Source organism: Ambystoma mexicanum, chromosome 6p, assembly GCF_040938575.1.
Source record: "Ambystoma mexicanum isolate Mex_15411 chromosome 6p, UKY_AmexF1_1, whole genome shotgun sequence".
Taxonomy (NCBI): domain Eukaryota; kingdom Metazoa; phylum Chordata; class Amphibia; order Caudata; family Ambystomatidae; genus Ambystoma; species Ambystoma mexicanum.
Genome location: NC_090935.1, coordinates 929,599,030 through 929,619,681, shown reverse-complemented (window position 1 = coordinate 929,619,681; position 20,652 = coordinate 929,599,030).

Here is a 20,652-nt window from a genome sequence, read left to right as displayed (position 1 = left end):
CCATCCTCTCCATTTGTTCTATCCACTCCATCTGTTCCATCCACTCCATGTGTTCAATGTACTCCATCTGTTCCATGCTCTCCATCTGTTCCATGTAATCCCTCCGTTATAGGCACTGCATCCGTTCTGCCTGTTCTGTGCACTTCATCTGTTCCATGCATTCCATCCGTTCCATGCAGTCCATCTGTTCCATGTAATCCCTCCGTTCTATGCACTCCATCCGTTCTATCTGTTCCGTGCCCTCCATCCGTTCCATACACTCCATCTGTTCCATCCATTCCATCCGTTCCATATACTCTATCCGTTCTATCCCCTCTATCTGTTCCATTCACTCTATCTGTTCAATTCACTCTATTCATTCCATCCACTCCATGCGTTCCATCCACTTCATCCGTTCCATCCACTCCATCGGATCCATCCACTCCATCGGTTCCACATGCCCCAGTACATTGTTTGTCCAACGTCTGTACCGCATTTCCTTGGCACAGATGAATTACTTGTCAAACTGGAGTGAGATGACATAAGGTAAACCAATGCCTTTCTCATTGACTGATAACATCACAACAATATTTAAATCCGTGATAAAACTAATAATCATCTGTATATGTTACACACAATTTCTAAGAGAGTGACAGCTCACGCAGCAGATTCAATGTGTTATAATCACACACACAGCTAGCAGAAAATGTTGATGACAGGAATGTAACGATGGTGTTACAGGCTGTTTTCAACATAGTGCACTTAATATCAAGAATATTGACAAACTAGGTATTGCAAGGCGGAGAGGAATGGTGCTGAGTGAAGCAGTCAGGGCAGTCAGTGCAGGCTGAAAGGGGAGAGGCTCCCTGGTGAGTTACAGAAAATTAAAGTGCCACTGCTCCATGGAGACTGCTGCAGACTTAACTCTGCTCCCGTTAGTAGGAAGTAACTTACCTGGATGTACGAGTTTTTCAAATGTATTTATTTTTATTTTTGCATTAGTATATGTCTTATTGCAAACCTTTACCAGTTATTAGACAAGGATAAGATTTGTCATGCATAAAAACAATAAAATGCACGAATTAAGGAGCAGCAAAGGGTGAATGGAAAAGTTGATGGGCTTGTTACTTGAATTAGAACCCATCAGATGCGGGCGGCCATTACTTTGCCTTTGCCACCATCGCTGGATAGTGGAGCAGGTTCTGTTGACTTTGGGGGGGTGGGGAGGAATGCAATGAAATCTCATCTGGATCGTGTGGGACGGGTTATTAGGGGGGAAAGAATCCTCACAACCGATCACGTCCTTTTTTCAATCGAAAGGGAAATCAGTAAAGATGGGGAGGCCTGCTGGGAGGGATCCAGTCTCTCCATCCCCCCCAAACAAATAGACATGATATTTTACTACCACTCATGGATGGGTCACTTCCTCAGAGAAAGAATGGTAATGCTTCAAGCTATTTGGATTCCCCGCCCCTCCTCCCCCATTGTTAGTGACTGGCAAGTACTATACTCCTGACCACGCGTAGGGAGGGGGTTCCAGCATAGGATCAGTCTTTGGTCGAAATAAATCAGGTTCTTACATTTTGGTATCTATATACGAAGGTTTGAAAGTGGAGACACAGGCTAATTCTGTGCTCTTGGAATCACTCCTTTTCAAATTTGAAAACATAACATTGCACGCTGCAGATAAGGGTTTTTTGTTCACCCATGGTTTGGGTAATTTATTTTTATTTATTTGTATTTCTTATAAAGTGCATACTCACCCTTGCGCCTCAAAGTGCTACACAACACAAATACTTACAAACATACAAATGGAATGAAAAACAAAACCGAAAAAACATAAATAAAAACAATCAGCAGAATAATATACATCAATTTCAAGTCTGAGGAGACTCTTGCAATATCATTATATATGGACAAAAAAGATGGAAGGTTACTTTTACCACATCCAACCGAAATACAGTAGGTGAAGAACTAGGGTTGATTGCAGATAAGCAAGAAGGACAGGGGCAGGATCTGTTAAAAACCTGGTGGAACAAGGGGAGCAGCGAGGAGGAATAGGGGCCGGTGGGGCCCCGCGCTTGGTGGCCCAAGGAATAACACAAGGAACCATTAAAATGAGTCAAAACGAGCTGAAGTCCAACATGGTATAGTGTTTGAAAGTGTGATCTCTGAGAACAGGTCAGTGTGTACTAACCATACAAACATCCTCTGCCTTCTGGGGGAAGCCCTCAATCTGGTGGGGATCACTACAGATGAGCTGAATAGAGTGATCTTCCTGTCACTCAAAGGTTTGACAGCTGGTTTACTTCAAATCAAAAATTGTGGCAGATATAATGCTCCAGGAGAGGGATTCTTTGTGAGTTTTTGGTTTTGACTTGTCTAAATATGCTCCTAGCAAATCAGTTGAAGCTCCAATCAATCTTGAGGTATCTCATCAGCAGTTAAGTGCAGATATATTGGCTTTAAAACTCAAAATGAAGATTTCGGAAGAAAGCAGTGATTGGTTGTGGATTATGAAGGCGACAAAACTTCAATGATTATCCCAAGGGAGTGGCTCAAAAACAGAAGAGTCCCTTTTTGTAATAATGTCATAGAACACAGAGGGTCACTCTCATCTATTTACAAATCCATTGGGGGGGTCCCAAATTAAATCCCCTCATGATCGTCTGCCTTCAAGAGACATGGCTGCAAACCAGTCTGGTGCTGGAAGGTTTTTATAGTTTCTTGGCAAGCAGGCAGGTGTGGTTTGGCAGGAAGGCCATATGGGTGTTTAACTCTGGTTAAATCATCCAGTAATTAGCGAGTTGTGAACTTTGATGATTTTTTTCTTTGGTGCTCTACTGACGCATGTATTAATATCAGGGGTTAAGTCAGTCCATCTGTTGAATATCAATGTGTATTGCATCATAAACTCTCAAATCTGCAGTCTCACTTAGATGACATCATTCAGTATGCCAATGCCTGGTGTGATCTACATTTTGGGGGTTATTTCCTTTTGGCAGGGTATCTGAATTCTGAATGCTGGGACCCTAATGGGCTCTTGAACAATGTAGGTGCTAGATCATTGTTAACTAAAAAAGAAGCACAACGGTGGTCAATGGTTGAGTTGCATGGGAGGGCTGGGTTTACACCCTCTAAATGGTTCTGTGGAGGGAGATATCCTGCATCATACAACCTGGACTAACGGAAATCTGAACTCTACTCTTGATTATATTTTTGTGGGTGGCCGGTTTTTGAGGAAATATCTCTTTGACCATTTCCCTGACCGAATTGAGCAACCACACTCAATAGATAGCAGCATTTCCCCTTGGGATGGTTGCTGAGGAACTTGGAGGTTTGACTTCAGCCGATGTGTCGGTTAATCCGACTGGTTGACACCTCCATTGGAAGAAAGCCTTGGCAACAGTCACTCCTTGGTGGAGGTTTTGGAGTATTTCCCCACAGAGTGGAAGTACTTAGTGTTTTTTGCCCACAACTTTGAGCGCTTTGTGGGGGATCTCGTTGTTCATAATCAGCGTACGAAGTCCACAGCTAGGCAGGAAAGTCACAGACTTGTGTATAGTGAGGAGGTTGTGGCAGGTACGCGCTTATTAAGGAAGGAGGTGTAACCCGACGATTTGATATTCTGTTAGATGCTGATTAGACAAAAATGTCAAATGTACAGCAAATGGCACAGGAAGTCCCATTGTAGTAAACTCCACAGAGATGCAGAGGCTTTATTTGTTGTTTTAAAAAATAAAAATACACATTCCTTTTGGTGACTTTTGAATAATACTGTCTCTGAGCAGTCCAAGACTCAAATCAATGTGTTCTCTGAGAATGATTGGGTCCGGCACTTTACAACATTATGTGTACGCCCCTCTGGTGGTTTGAAGCGTGTCATACCTCCCTGGGTGTCCATTGACAGGATGGACCTTGCCTCATTCAATTCTGACATCACCCTGGAGATAATAAAGAAGATCAGTCCCTCCCGGGCTCTGCGGCCCAATAAGTTATAAAACGTACTGCTGAAGAGTAATCCAGCGGCCTGAGCAGCTACTCTTGCCATCTTGTTTGGTAACATTGCATCTTCAAGCCAGTTTCCTCCTTCATGGTCAAAAGACCACATTGTGACAATCAATACGCGGGGTCATAGAACCAGTGCCCTAAATTACCGGCCTATCACCTTGCTGGATGTTGACAGCAAGGTGTTTGCATCAATCCTGCTGTCCCTTATAGAAGCATGAGCTGTGGCTGCTGTGAGACTTCAAGAATGGCAAAGTGTCTTCCGAAGAAATGTGGGTACATCTCTTAATGGGCCTATAGTAAAAATCATACAGCATTTGGGTTGGGAGGGGACTTGGGAGGGGAAATACGGCTATGTATATATGCCATCGATAGATTTAAGCGGTGCATTCGATTCCGTAGATCAGGAGTATTTGTGGGTCAAGCTTCATAAGTGGTGAGCCCCTCCAGGTCTTCTTGATTGATTACCGGCCTTTACTCCCAATCAGAAATTCAAGCCTGTTTGAATCATCTGGGTGGGCTTTCAAAACCGATTTCAACATTTCAGGGTGTCAGGCAGGGTTGCGTTCTCGCACCCTGCCTGTTCAACCTTTATCTATCTCACATTGGTGAACATTTGGCACCTTTGGCCCTTATTACACCTGCAATGCATAATTTAAGACCCCTCTGGATGTCCTATGCAGACGATTTTGTCATGTTTGATTGCACCCCGATAGGACTCCAGCGGCTGATGGATGCCTTTGCAGTCTATATGGGCAACCATGTCTTACAAATGAATGCTAGTAAGACCAGGCCATTGCATTTCTCAAAGGGTTGTAAGAACATGACCCCCAGTTGGAACATTGCTTGGAACCTGTGACAAGTGTTAACTCTTTGATTTATCTGGGATTCCTCATATTTGTAAATCCATCATTGACCTGGTTGAAATAGTCACTGAAAGAGAGTATTATGCCACCAATGAATCAACTGAAGAGTGTTGATTCCCAGTTTGGAACCTATACTTTGAAAGCAAGCATACTGTTCTATGAGGGGAATATTGTCCCCAAGATTCTTTACAGGATGGATGTATAACCTCTATTATTAGTGAAGACACTTTCACTTTTTGCGGGACTGGTTTGGTGAAGAATCTTACATGTTGATACATCATTCCCTATTCACGCACTTCGGCACAAATTGGGAATCTTTTGCCTGCAAGCCTATGCACAGTTGAAAATATTATCATTAGTTAGGAAAATTCTAACTCCGGAACCTGACTCCTTGTTTGGGGACTTGTAGGACATCCTCGAGTCGGGGAAATGCAGATGGTTAAATGAGATGCTTGACTACTTCAAACTTCACTTGCTTAAAGCAACTAGATCGATGAGTGAGTTCAAAAAGAATCCCTGCAGAGTGAAAAATCTCCTATTTAGTAATGACTGGACCAATACTATTGACAAAACGCATGGATATCCTTCCTTGAGCCACCTTATGGGAGACCATAAAAAATGGCACTTTAGCTCCATTCCTAGCGATGTATCTGGCTAAATCCATCAGGCATTTATTCCTTCGTTTCCGCTAAAACTTGCACCTGACAAAGTAGATTTTAATTAGATTGGGTCACTTGGAAGTTAACCAGCCGGGTTGTCGCTTTTGTAAGGCGAGTGGTGAGGGTGAAACCCTCAATCACCTTTTGATCTACTGTTCAGGGATACAGGGACTGAGGTGAAATCATTGACAAAAATTCCAGATAGCTCCTGAAGTGGGGTTTGAAGAGCAAGTTTGGCTGGAATGTTTGTCGGGATGCACTACTTCTACTGTTATTGCTTTAACAACTTTTTTTAAATGTTTGAACTAAAAGCACCATGGGTGATGGGTTCTCTGGGCTGCTAGTTCTGTTGTTTTTTCTCTTTCTTTTTTTTTATTATGGTTCTTTTTCTTCTAATCTAATTTCTTTGGGTCTGTAACTGTAGACTGTGGAAAAAATGTCTATGCTAGAAGGGCTGCCTGTGATGAGTTCTAAGTGAAGCCAGTTTCCATTTTATCTTGGAATTCAATGTTTTACTTACGGTTGTTTTTTTTTTTTTACTCTGTCTCCTTTTTTTCTTGTTTTATTGTCTAGGATTATGTGATTTGTATGTGTTCCCGATTGTATTTATTTGAATTGTATTGAACAACATAATGCGTTGTTTTACAATGTTAAAGGTTCATCTTTTTTTAACCATTAAACAATAAAAAAAGTAACACCTATAAACCGGAACTAAAAATTAGCCAATCAAAAAAGGACCTGAGCAACTGCCAATAGTTATGCCTTGTGATTATTTCAAAGCGTTCCATACGTCACTCTTTGGTTGTTTCATTGTTATTGGACACATAGCCACAATGAGCATATGTTAACATATGTTCAACTGTGTTTGCATTGCACAGCCATTGTTAATTTGTTTACTAATTTTGATTTCCAGGGACAGATTGCCAGGCTGGCCCTGCTGTGCCACTCATGTATTATGCCCAACATCTGAATGGGCTGCCTTAGCTGAACTGGAGAATCTGCTCAAAGTCCAATCATATAGGTATGCATTTCAATGTGAAGTAAATGTTACTCTTTCTGGAATGCATCACTACATACCAATGAAATCCTGCTGTGAGATAAGGACCTTTCTCCATTATGCTCTGATGTGATCTTTATATGTTCTTTCGTGAATTTACTGAACATTTCGGTTGTGTGAAACAAATGCAAATAGCAATTTGTGCAAGTACTGTGTAAAGGTACTTTAACAATGGGCTTCATTTTACGCTTGGCGGTAATTTGTCAGTAAATTCATCAAATTACCGCCAAAATCACTTACCGTTAACGCCAATCATTCCTGTGGACTTGTGACGGGGTTCCGAGTAGTGGAATAACAGTGTAAGAAACCATTTTTGGAGTCTGTATGACTCATGGGTATTTTAGCAGATTTACAGCGAGTGGTAATTCCGCCATGCTAAATTCACTGATTTTGTATTTTAAAATGGAGGATTTACCTCCAGCATCATGCAGGAGCTATATCCTCTTCAAAGCCGAAACCGTAGTTTAGCAGTGGAGAAAATACATCCGTAGTTCCTTAGCTGGCAACAAATTTGCAGTAACGGAATTTCCACCACTTTTTTTACTACCCCCACAAATTGTAATGAGCCCCCAAGTATTTATTCTACACTAGGATGCTCCACAACTTGAAAAGGTTACACATTGTGCTTTGTCTTATTCATTTTTTGGTTGAAATATTCAAATGACTATTCTTCATTGTTCATACAGGTAAATGCCGTTCTTGTTTTCATCAACACAGGACCAGGATGTTCAGGCCAACCATGATTGTAATTTGCAATGTCTTGCGTTTCCTTTGCATTCTATTGATCCCGCAGTATCATATGTGGAATACATCAAAAGTATTTTATAACAATTTTAAGAACTTAAGATCGAACACATGAACGTGCAACTGGTAGAGATGAGTGCTATTGAGATTTTGACAATATATCCAAAGGATTCACTTCGAAAAACGCATCTGGTTTGTGATTGCCTATGGAAGTAGACTGCAATAATGTTTTATTATATAACATATCAGATATACTGGATTAGTCAGAGAACAGCTGGGAACACAAAGCATGAGCAACTCAAAAGATAGTTCTGCCTTTTTGGACTTTCGTCTCACATATATGGTAGTGTCAGATCTTTGTTAGAATTCTTTCTAAAAATGTCTTGCATCAAAAGAAATATCTTGAAAGCATTCACAGATTCCTTTCAAGATGGCAGTTGGTAGACATATTTTGACAGGTGTGCAAGCAATCCTCACTGTCTGAAGTTTTGTTTTTCTTTTAACATTTTGTCCTGAACCCTAAAAAAAGTTCGAAAATATTGAAACTTCCTAAAAGTTATGCTTAATGCTTTCTTTTTCTAAAGGCAGTGATGACATCAATTGCCATGATACTGTGTATTGATGGAGGCAGAAAGAGGACAATGATTGTTCAGCAGTTAGGTAGATAGGCAAAGACAGAAAGGCATGGAGAATTTCAAACAGAAAGATCTACTGTACATAAATGGTTGATTCTTGATAGACAGATCGATATATAGGGAAATATACTTGCCTCTAGCCTTATCCTTGCTGTATAAATGTCTGCAGATTATGCAGGACGTGATAATAGCGGATAGAGGCACCATCTGACCTCATCTTACATTACAAACAGATGCAGTGATTTAGAAATTGCTCCGTCCAATACTTGAGATGAGTGTAGTGCAATTGGTACAATGTGCCAGGTTTCTACTAGTCATTTCTTTGCATTATAAGGCATTGGTGAAGTCTATTGAATTATTAGCATACGTGTCCACCAATCACATGCATGTCATAATTCATTCCTCTTCTTTTGTGAGGTTTTCCAGAGAAATGTTGTTATATTCATCATACACCAAGTTCTATGCAATGTAAATATCTATTTTTCCACTAATTTACAACGCACGAACAAAATGGCTTCCAGCAGAAAAAAAAAACTATTATTGTTCGCTAATTAATGTACAGATCGCTGTCATGTTGTTTGCCATCTGCAACCATAAATGTGTTCTTGGGGTGACATACTGTGTAACTCTGTTGCATAAATAAAAGGGGCAGTCACGCGCACGTGTGTCAGAGCGCAGGCGTAGTCTGAACGGAATACCCGTGTCAGTGTTGGTCTGTGGGGGGCCGGGGGTTATCACTATGCAGGGCGGTGCAACGAAGAGCAATCCGCTCCTTAGCAGTGTCGGCACACAAGGGGAGGGTGAGACAAGCCAAGGTTGCAACTTTCTTGTTAAGGAAGTGCATGTGCATCTATGGGCTACATTTTGGAGCACTTGATAATGTGCATTCTCAAAAAAAGAAAATCTTTTCTTTTCTCTTTCCTTCTGGTATGTGGAGGGAGTTTTGAATGTTTTTGTTTTTCTCCAACTCTTTGCGTGTCTGGACCTGTGACAGTGTTGGTGGAGGTCTGGTGCTGCCTGTGGAGGAACCGTGTGAAGGACATACGGCAAACTCACTGAGCTTGCAGCCCTCCATCCACTGGGGGTGCCTGTGTGCTCAGTGTGGCCTTGCTAAGCGTAGTGGTGCGCCAGCATGCAGGACAGGCCGGTGGCGGGTGCTGGCGCTCCCGTTGCGCTCCATAGGCACTGACAGCAAGGCTCACTGGCTCCCATGCCCAAATTTGATGTATCTGGGGTGCCAGCCATTCTGGGCCCCACATGGAACTCATGGTTGAAGTGCCTGGAAATGTAATTCGTAGCGGAAGGGGAGGTGAATGATCAGATCAGGTGATTAAGTTGAAAGTATTGATTGCTGCACACCCAGCAGTGTTGAAGATTTTTGAGACATTGCAGCCAGTGGATACCTCCTACGAGCTGCAAAGGACTGTCTAAAAGCCCATTTAATTCCACCAGTGAATGTCGACTATGAGAGGTTCTTAATGTGTGCAGCTAAGCAGAGGGATGACGAGTCGCCAGACTCTTTTCATGGCAGGCTGAGACAGCTGGCGGCCACATGTGCTTGGCACAATGAGGAGGAGATGGTGCGCAACCAGTTAATTCAAGATTGTTCCTCCGGAAAGATGCAGTGACAGGTCCGGAGGGAACCAGGGTACACTCTGGTGCGTATTCTAGAACTGGGGCACTCCTATGAGCTGGCGGACACGAGGGCCTCCAAAATGGATGAAGCAATGAAGACGGTAAAGTTTGAGGATGTCTGCGCGATAGGGCACCAACAAGGCATCAGGGGAGTTCGACGTGAAATGGGTCCTAAAAGAGACAAGGCACCTGAGGTGCCGACAGATGGATCCCTGTGTGGATATGACCTCCTGCATGCAATTGAATGTCCTGCAAAAGGGCGAGTGTGTGGGAGATGTGGGGCAGTTGATCATTTTGCATGCATGTGCAAAGCCCCAGGAACAGTAGTTACGCCAAGAGGTAGAACAGGATGAGGATCAGCCGGACCAAAGACCCGAACTAGAGGACAATGATGATGACGTGTTCTTCATCTCCAGTCTCAATTACCTTAAAATCAAGAAAAAGAGGCAGCCGAGATGTGCGGCGTCAGTTGACGGATGTGAGATTCTAATTCTGATTGACATGTGGGCATCCGTGAGTGTGATGGCCCTGAAACACTCTGAGGCATTACCCGGCCCGCCAGTCTTCGCCCAGGCGAAAGTGAGAATTTTCACCTTCGGAGGGACACAACTGTTGCTGCTCAAAGGGGCGTTGGTCCCCAAAGTGGGTCATCGGCCAAACACCATCAAGGTGAGATTCTTCATCACTGATGTCAGCAAGGACACTCTACTGAGCTGTGCCACAGCAGGGGACCTCAAAATTGTCAGCTTTGCATTTGGGGTCTATGTGGAGGACATTCACGAAGTGCTACGAAAATGTGGGACTGTTATTAGCTCCATCCCCATTCCCATTGAGCCCTATGGGGGCTCGAATGGGAATGGGGAATGGTTCACGGAATGGGGACTTACCGGGTACTCCAAGGTTGGAATGACCCGGTAAGTCCCTATTTCGCCAACCCGGACCTGGAATGCGATAAGGGGGTAGCCATGGTGCATGGCTTCCGCCCAGCTCATAATGAAACCCAGTGTCCATGGATTATGGGAACTGATCATTTAAGAGTGGGTGTGATGTGGGCATCAGATGGATGGCGGCCTCCAGCTGATGGCCATGTCCTGTGGCCCACAGTATTTTTTGCATAGTTGTTGTGACATGAAGAATGGACACTGCCATAGGCTATGGGCTGTGGGATTTGGTTGGTTATTAGGCCAGGCCATATGGGTCACAATCATAGACCGTGAGTCACAGTATTTTTGCCTTATTGTTGCAACGTGAACAGTGAACACAGCTGAAGCCTTGGGGGATTTGGGCTTTGGCTGTAGAATGGGGCCTCTGACAATTTACAATAATTGGTGCAACATGGCCAATGGCCATAGCTGTTTTTAGTTTGTTTTTGACATTCTGCTAACTATAATTTCTATTGGCAAAAGTACTGTAAAATAATGCAAAGAAAGATTCAAGGAAGGGTGGACACCTAACACCTGGCATGGCATTTTCTGATTCGCAATCACCATACAGAGTAAGTATGTAGTGGGAAGGAAGTAGCTGAGATCCAATCGCCCTTTGCATTTTGTTACCTCAAAGTGAACGTATGGCAACACTGCCAGTTCCATTATGCAAACTGCAATTGGCAGGTAATCCAGTGCTGTCAGACATATCATGGGACCAAACAACAATACCAAGAGCTATGTTTGTACTGATTCCCCTCTCAATAGACCTATCAGCGTATGGCATCACTTTACAGGAGCCTAAAACTGGACTGCCAAAACATCTCAAATAAAATACTGGAAACGTCAGGAGCTCTGTTTCTGCATCTTTTGGGAAATGTTTGTAAATAAAGAAGTGATGTCAAATGATAAACGTGTGCAGTAGTTTGTCAACATGGCTCGCTGTTCTGATCTTGAAAATGTTCCTACTCAGATGTTCCTTTGCAAGCAGGCTGTTTTTATATGGCTACAAAAAGACATGGTGTACCCTTGTCCCAAATTGTCATTTGTGAAATGTCATTATAATTACACTTCCAGTTTCTGACTAAGACCTAGTAGTTTATCACCATGTAGATTGGAGGCACATTGTTTTCTTTTTCCATGGTTATGGGGATTTGGATCTACTTCCTACAGTTGTTTAATGTCAGACTTTGTTCTCATCTCAAGCAGGTCTAGTCTGTATTGTCTCAGTGGGCCTCATTAGGACCCAGGCGGATTTCGCGGTGCTAAATGCACCGCGAAGCATGGCGGAAAGCCGCCGATAGCGCCATGGGGGTTGGCGGATTTACCGCCCCATTCCGACCTTGGCGGGGCGGTAAATCCCCAATCCCCATTCTGCCCTTCCCCATTCCCATTTTTGCCCCATAGGGTATAATGGGAGTGGGGAAGGAGTTAATTACGCCACCGTAAAATACGGTGGCGTAATTAACAACGAGGTCCCGTAGCGCCATGGTTTTCTCCGCCTGGTAAAACCAGGCGGAAAAGGCCGCCATGGCGCTACGGGAACTCGTAGTATGGCGGAGAGGTACGCCATGCACTACGCTGGCGTAAAACCCTCTCCGCCAGGGTCCTAATGAGGCCCAGTGTGTCATTGATGGTTGATATGTTTGCTTAACTTAAGGGTAATTGTTCATTTGGCATTAAAATAATGAAACACCATCTATGCAGCCAATTGAGATAGCTTTAATAAACAGCAGAAATCAATCACTAACTGGTATGTGGAAGTATATTATCCTCACCAAGTATCTTAACTTTTCAAAATGGGCAAAAACAATAAGTTGTTTCTCTTTATAGCACTGGACATGGAATGGGGAGCACGACATAGATGCATATTGCATCCAAGCACTTTTCTTATTTATATTTGTAATCATTTAGAATATAGGTCTATGTTGATATTGCTGGCATATTCATCATGAATCATATTTACTTGCTTAACATATTTCTATAAAGCTATTATTTGTATTGTATCATTGATTTACCATGTGCATTGCCCTACTAACACATCTCCATCATTTTCAGGACCCTTCATCAGGCCCACTAGAAGGGAAACATATGACAATCGATGAAAGGAGATCCCAATACTACATGGTTACAGGTAATGAATGAATCTTTATCATGGGGGTGAAGGATAAGAAGGAAGTGAAGCATGAGGGTGTTGCCAGAAGCGTGAAGGATGCTGGGCGCCAGATTAAAAAGAATACGGTTAAAGAGGCACAAGGATGATTGAACTGCCAAACCTCCATTGTTAAGTGTATGCAAATTCATGTGTAGGGGAGTACAGATATATCACATGCACATGGTTAGGGGCTTGCTTCTGGTGGAAAACATTAAGAATTGAAGGAAGTGTTAAAAGTGGTGGCAAGATGTATTTTGTGGGGTGGCGACCATGACCAAGTCGTGCCAAATAGTGGCCTGGAAAATGTCCAATGAGTGGACATGCTCCACCTACAGTGAAAGCATTATATGTTGATGCAATGTCTGAATGTTCCGTCTGTGTCCAACATCTCCCTTATGATTCCCTCTCGAATGAATGAGATGGATAGTGAGCCTAGTGCGAATTGTGGAGGGGGCTGCCAGTGCAGTGCAGCTTGCACTTTTTCCACAGCGTGTGCTGCTGCAGATGTAGCACATGTCACTACCAGAGTAGCTTCTTGCCAATTACAAGTATGGAGCATTGGGCTGATGCTGCGGCTTGAAGCTTGATCACTGGGGGCTGCTAGCTCAATAATGCTGCTATCTGCCAACGCGACACAGCTCCCACCATTTCAGTGTCTTTCTGTGGAACAGTTAAGTGGTTAAGACCTAGTTGGTACATACAGGGAGGCAGATTCATTCATGTTCTCTATTACCAGCTCCACTGTTATTGATATTTTCTGCATTTAGCACTAGCTCGGCATCAGTGCTTCAGCATTCACAGTTGATAGTGTGAGTTGGGCAGGGTGGGCGAGGGGGAAGAGGAAACAATACCATGGACTCCTTAATCAGAAAAAGAGGAGGATGAGACCCAGGGATGCAGAGCTGAGCTGAGGCTGCATCGAGAGAGCCAAATTCCATAAACCAGTACTTCTGTCATTGTTTTGAAACATGAATCTGTTTCCAAGGGATTTCACGAAACATGGGAGTTTGGAACTACAGTAGGGGGTGGGTTCAACCTTCTGTTTCTCACTGTATTCTTTTGCTCAAACGTGGCTGCCCCACCAAACTAGCTTTGACTACTTGCAAACCCTAGAAAGACATGGTGGTGCAGGTCACTCCTGTTTCCAAATGTTGCCTTCTTATGGCTAGGGAGTACAATTATGACTAGGCCATGAAAATGTCTTCCCAATGGCTACATCAACGACAGAATTGCTAGCATTGCCAATGCTTATTTATATAGTGAAACTCCTGCCCCTGCATTTCATGAACACTGACCCAGAATCTCTATCCAGGAAGCCATCTTGGTCTCAACAGCATACAAGAGAGGTTCTTTTCTAGATGTATCCACGTATGATCCCAAGGAGTCACAGTGGCAGATTCAGTGTGCTAAGGTTTCAGTATCCCTGCTGCTGAGCAGCTTGATGGTGGACTTCAAGCAGCATGCTTCAGTGGAAACATGAACAATATATGTTTTGTACTTGAGAGAAAATGTAGTTACCTGCCTTGCCCCCTCTGCAAGTGTAAGCCCAGATGCAGTTGCCTCGGCTTCTTCTCTACAATGAGCATCTGATGCGTGACCACTTCTGCCTACCCCAGTTCTTGCTTTTTCATCTTCTGCTGCACCTCCCCCTGTTGCATATTCTCATCTGGCTCTGGGCAACTCATTAGCTATGCTGAACCATCCCCAAAGGACTGTACATCTCCTCTGCTTGTTAAGGCATTGCACAAAAACGACTCCCGTGGATCAGAAATAACAAAGCCCCTCTCGATCATCACCTCATATTGTGCCTGCCAGTCTGCCCTGTCATATCCGACACGTCTGTCAAAAGGAATCCCTGCACAGGTCCTGCCTACTTCATCTTCTCCTCAGCTCTCACCTTCTGTGGAAGAGTGGAACCTCCATTGTTGTTATCCCTGCACCATCATCTTTCTTCTCCCCTCTGTCGGTGGAAAACCATCAACAGCCCTGACTTCTCCTCCATCTCATCCTCCTGTGACAGTAGTAAGCCCACCCCGATCCCTTTCTGTTGTCTTCCTAAATTGCCCACCAAAGACTTGTCATAATTAGTAAACACCTAGTCAAACTCTGGGTGCCTGGAGGCTAGAGTGCTCATAAGGCACACTTTTCTTGTTTGATACCTTCGTTTGGCAATAAAAAATAAAAACATGAGAAGCTGTTTTTTTTTTCTCCTCCAAATACCTCCTCGAAGTCAGTTCATATCTATTCTTCTTACTGGACAATTACAGCAAAGACAAATGTCTGACCAGACCAAAGAAATTGATTCATACATGGTTCCCATTCACAAAAGGTAAGGTGAATGAAACAGGGAGGATTATCTGGATCACTCCCAAAGTGAAGGTGTTATATGTTTCAGTCACAAGCAGGGATACAAAAGAAAGCAATGTGGTTTGTTTTGGTGTTTTGTTCTTTTCTTGAGACTAAAGGAAAGGCAAGGCCAATAGATAGAAAAAGTCACACAAGATGCAGTAGGAAAAACAGACATTCACATGGGATTAGGAATGCAAAAGTTAAATATTCTTTTTGTTGTTATTTTAATCTCCTCGAGGCGACAACAAGGGGGAGACTGGAGAAAGGACATGGAAAACGTTTTCGATGACACAAAGTAATGATAAAATGTAAAGACAACAAAGGGGACCTAATAAACAAAGGCACAGAAAATAGTGGTAACTGTACACTGAAAACCACACAAATAGAAGGCGCTGACAAGAAAGAATCAAACACCTCTGAAATCTACCAATACTTTTGTATTGGTGTCCTGGAAGCCTCTGCTCTTACAGCATAACGAATCTCATGACATCCTTTTATAGGGTCCACATTAATGCACCAATTCTAGCAGATGAACAATTGAAACTGGTTGATACACAGAACAGTACCCCATTGACCGAAACTGTGGGACAGGTTTGGCTATCCTTATTGGCTGCTGACGAGTACTATAGCATCTCACAGGAATTTCTAAGCAGTGAGCAAGGCTGGGTAGAGGCTTCCCCAGCCTTAGTGAACACAGGCATGTTGACAGAAGCAGAAAATGCTGTATCAGGTATTTATTTGTAAGGAGAAATATTTCACTCTGCGTATGCATGGGACACTAGCCTCTGCTGATGTAACACATATTATGTGTGCAACCATTCAACTAATTGCCCATAATGCACATTTTGTAAAATACAATTCAATGTGTTCTACTTCATATGTATTGAAAAGAAATGCAAGCGCTTCCTTCAGTAACACCGTACATAAGAAATAACGGTGAGCGGAGCAGTACATTTGTAGGGTACTTTATCTGCCGTTGTAGGGTTCTTTATCTACCGTTGTAGGGTGCTTTATCTTACAAGATAGTTATTAGTCTTTAGGTGTTGGAGGGGATAATGCAATTAAGAACCTGGACTAGGAGCATCACATGATAATATATTGTACAGAATATGTATATGTATCTGCGCTGGGTTGTCTTGGAAGGAGAATTAAGGCCTGATTTACAAAAACGTTTTACAATGATGCAATCCCATTCCAAAGCTCTTTTTAAATAAGGCCCTCGGAGTAATTAGAGAGGAGTGTTGATGCCAAAGTGGGTCTCAGGTGCTGCCTCTATAGAAGATGGTTTTGAGATAAGCCTTGCCATCCTGTAAACGTGTATGTGGTTGAGGCCAGAAGCTGAAGATTTCAAATGGGAGGGAGCAAGAAGAGAGAAGAAGCAGAAGTTGAAGGTAGTGTGTGGGCTACAATGGAGCTATAGGTTGAGTAGGACTTGAGATAACAAGGTATAACAAGGTAAACATTGCTGCGTATAGTGAGAAATGTAGGCAGGTAGAGGGTGGCCAGCATATGAATGGATTTACATACACCTGGCAGGAATTAGATGAGGAACCAGTGCTATATCGAGAGCAACCCAACATTGAGTATAGTGGGCAGACCTGGTATAGAACCATGGACCTTAAACAAAAAAGGCGCAACGTTAAGTATTTTGTTGATGGGGCAAAACAAATATATTCAATCATACATTGACATTTACAGAACAAACAAAATCTACAATTATAAATAACAATCCCTAAAACAAACACATCAAATATAACTACAAAACATATCTAAAATGAAATTTCAATTTCAATTTAAATTAATTCAGCAAGCATCTAAAAAACACATAACAGTAACTGAATTAACGAAAACCTACCAAGATACCAATACATTGAAATATCTCAAATAGCTAAAATATCAAAGTAAGTACATAAAATAAGCAATGTATGTTTACTAATAATTTGCCACAGTCTAAACAACACAATGGGCCTCATTACGACCCTGGCGGAAAGTGACTGACCGGACCGCAACAGCGTAAATAGCGTTTCCGCCATTGCACGAAGGAGCAAAGTGCGGCCAATCACGACCCATCGGGCACGAGCATTACGCCATGGCGGAATCCGAAAGGCTGCGATGGCGGAAATGACCCCAAAACGGCCCTTACCGCCGCCGTACGCTGCACCAGGTGCAATACCGCCACCCATCTTAGCGGTCACCGTAATGAGCGGTCACCGTAACGAGCGTGCACCGCAAATTACGGCCACCGTAAATATACGGAAACGGAAGTAAAAGCATGTGGCCGGAACGGGAAACAGCACGCCGCACAACTATAAAATCCGAATCCCAACACAACCATAAAAAATCCGACCCTGACACACATCCCAACCCGTTAGCAACCCCAGTTAAAAAAATAAATATGGGAAAGGTAGCCAAGAAAGCGTGTGACCGCAAGCGGCAGGTACACTTCTCCCGAGAGGAACTGACCCTGCTCACCGAGACCCTCCAGGAAAATTCCGCCGTCGTCTTCTCCAGTCAAATGACCAGGACGGCCCTTGCCAACAAGAAGGCCATATGGGCCCTGGTGGCACAGCGCGTAAGTGCGGTGGGGACAACACCCCGCACGCCACAGCAATGTCGCAAGCGGTGGGACGACCTGCGGATCCGCGTACGCAGCATACTTTCTGCGAACAGGAACATCGCCACAGCTACCGGGGGGGGTTCAGAGTCGCCCATCAAGTTGACCCCCTGGGAGGAAATCTGCGCCTCCACCATAGGAATGGAGAGCATAGAGGGAGTCGGAGGGATGGAGAAAGGAGTGCCGACATCCGGAGAATCAGGTAGGTTGGCCAAGAGAAACAATGCGAAATCCACAAACCACGAACATGTGCAGTACCATGTGACCCCATAGTGCAATACATACTTTGCCCTGACAGCGCCCTCTAAAAGTCAGAATGAACAAACAAATCAATCAAGAAGCCATAAACAACCCCTACATGTGCAGCATGCACCCCCTAACTGCATGCAGCCAAATGAATGCATCCTCAATCCACACGAAAATGAGACCACCTCCAAGGCCCAGTCCCAAATCAGCCTCATGTACCACCCCAATGCATTTGATACGTTGCCATTCCAAATCCGACAGACCCATAACTAACGCTCGCCCCTCTTTACTCCACCACAGGGTCCGATACCAACGACGAGCTGCAGGACACCCCTACCAGCACGCCTGCAAAGAGGGCCAGGACCAACGTCCCAAGAGCCTCCACCTCAGGTGCAAGGATCAAGACACGGCAGCAGCAGGAATCAAGTGGCAGCACACTGGAGGGGACTGCAACAGGCACCCCAGCAGCCAGCAAGTCCACAACCCCAGCACCACAGGTCCCCCCAAAGAACGTATCTGATGGCACTGCCTCTGGTGGTAGCAGCACCATAGGTGACACAGCTGTCATGCCAGCATGCTCCGACACGGAAAACAGTGCTGGCGACGTAGGTACCATCCATGACCTTTCCCAATCCCCCTGCATGTTCCATCCCCTACACCATGACGAAACCACGCAGGGGCACCCTGAAGACGACGACTGGCCAACCCCCACAAGTCCTGTGCCAAGGCAACATGTGTTGAGCAGCCCCCCTGTCACACCACCGCAAATGTCCATGGCCCAGCAGAGGCAACAGTCCCTCGACCTGCTGATCGAGCAACAGCAGGAAGCGTCCACGCTACTCAAGGACCATGCAAATGAATGCGGGGGTTCCAGGGCAGCCATGGAAACATCCACCGAGACACTCAGGGCACAAATAGAGAAAAGTAGTGAGAGCCTCAGGGGAGAAATGGAGAGAAGCACCGAGAGCCTGAGAGCACAAATGGAGAAAAGCACCGAGAGCCTGAGGGGGGAACTGCATGCGACGTCCAAAGACGTTTGTGCTGAACTTGCTGCTGTGCGCCGTGTGCTCTCGGAGCTCTCACAAACCCTCAGAGACATGCATGGACGCGAGCAGGCAGAGACATCATCCGTGGCAAGTTCCGTCCAGGGCAGCCCCCAACGCAGATCTGGCAGGAACCTGCGCTCCACGGGCAGGGGTGCCCCTGATACCCGTAGAGGGGGCTTGCAATAGCGTCTACCCACGGACAGCATGCATATTTGGACACTGGTGTTGGGGGGGGAGGTAGTAGGGTGGAGGGGGTGTGTTGGGCTTCACTGGGTGGCGGGTCCATAGGGTGTATAAATCAAATCACATTAACAATACAGCACCTCATTATCATCCAATGACATGTGTGGACATTGATATTTGCGTACGAGGCCTTCATAGGCGTACAGTCCACAATGTGCCTGTACTACACACACACAGTGCCACAGGTCCCCTTTCCGTGTAATAGGCACCATGCGTGGTTGCTAGAAGCATGCATCTATGATGCTCTGTCGGATTGCACGTACATCCTGTGCCTCATGGACTCCTTGAGGTGCCTCCACATCCCCACCCTCATCATCATCATCATCTTCAGGTGCATGCAGTACAGCGTCAGGGGGCATGGGCACATTCCTACGTATGCACATGTTGTGCAGCATGACACATGCCATGACCATCTTAGAAACCTTCTCATGGCTGTACATGAGTGCCCCGCCAGACCTGCTGAGGCTGCGGAAACGAGCCTTCAGTAGGCCGAATGCCTGTTCAATGACCACACGGGTACGTGAGTGGGCATGGTTGTAGTCCTCCTCATGCTCGTTCTGTGGGTTCCGGATTGGTGTAAGGAGCCATCTCTTCAGTGGATACCCGGCATCACCTGTATGAGACGAATAAAGGGTGTCAGTGGAATGATAGTGCTAAGTAGCCCCCCCCCCCCCTGCAAGGTCATTGACGCATCAAATGGGCCACGATGTCATGCATGGAATGAGACTCACCGAGTAGCCAGGATCTGTGCCCTGCGTGTCGCTCCATGTAGCGTGGTATTCTTGTGTTCCTCAGGACCATAGAATCATGGGTAGATCCAGGAAATCTGGCACAACAATGCGTAAATATCTTGTTGGAGTCACACACCATTTGCACATTGATTGAATGAAATTGTTTCCGGTTGCGGTACTGGACCTCCATGGCATGTGGGACAACCAATTCAACATGGGTGCAGTCGATGGCACCAATGCAACCCGGGATGCCGCCAAGTGCATGGAATCCCACTTTAGCGTTGGTAATCTCCTGGTACGTGCGTGGTAGTGTGATGTGGTCGTCGGCGTGCTTCAGGAGGGCATCGTGCACTTGGAAGAGTGTCCGTGAGAACAGTGGCTGTGAAATGCCATGCAACTGTCCCACTGTGTGCTGGTAGGTGCCTGTGGCCAGGAAGTGGAGTGCAGACACCACCTTCAGTAGGGGTGGGATGGCGGTTGGGCTATCTATCATGCTCACGAGGTCAGCATGTGTCATGTCCACAATGGCGATTATGGTGTCCCGGTCCAAACGGTAGAGGGTGTGGATCTGCTCAGCAGTGAGGTTGAACGGATCGGCTCGGAGGCGTGGGATTGCGGGCCGCCTGCGTGGTGGTAGTGGCAGTGCTTGTGGGCCTTGCTGACCCTGCCTTGCCCTCCTCCTCCTCCTTCTCCTCCGTCTCCCCTGTGCGCCCGGTTGTTGTACCTGTTGTTGTTCGTCGTCTTCTTGTAGTTGTAGCACTT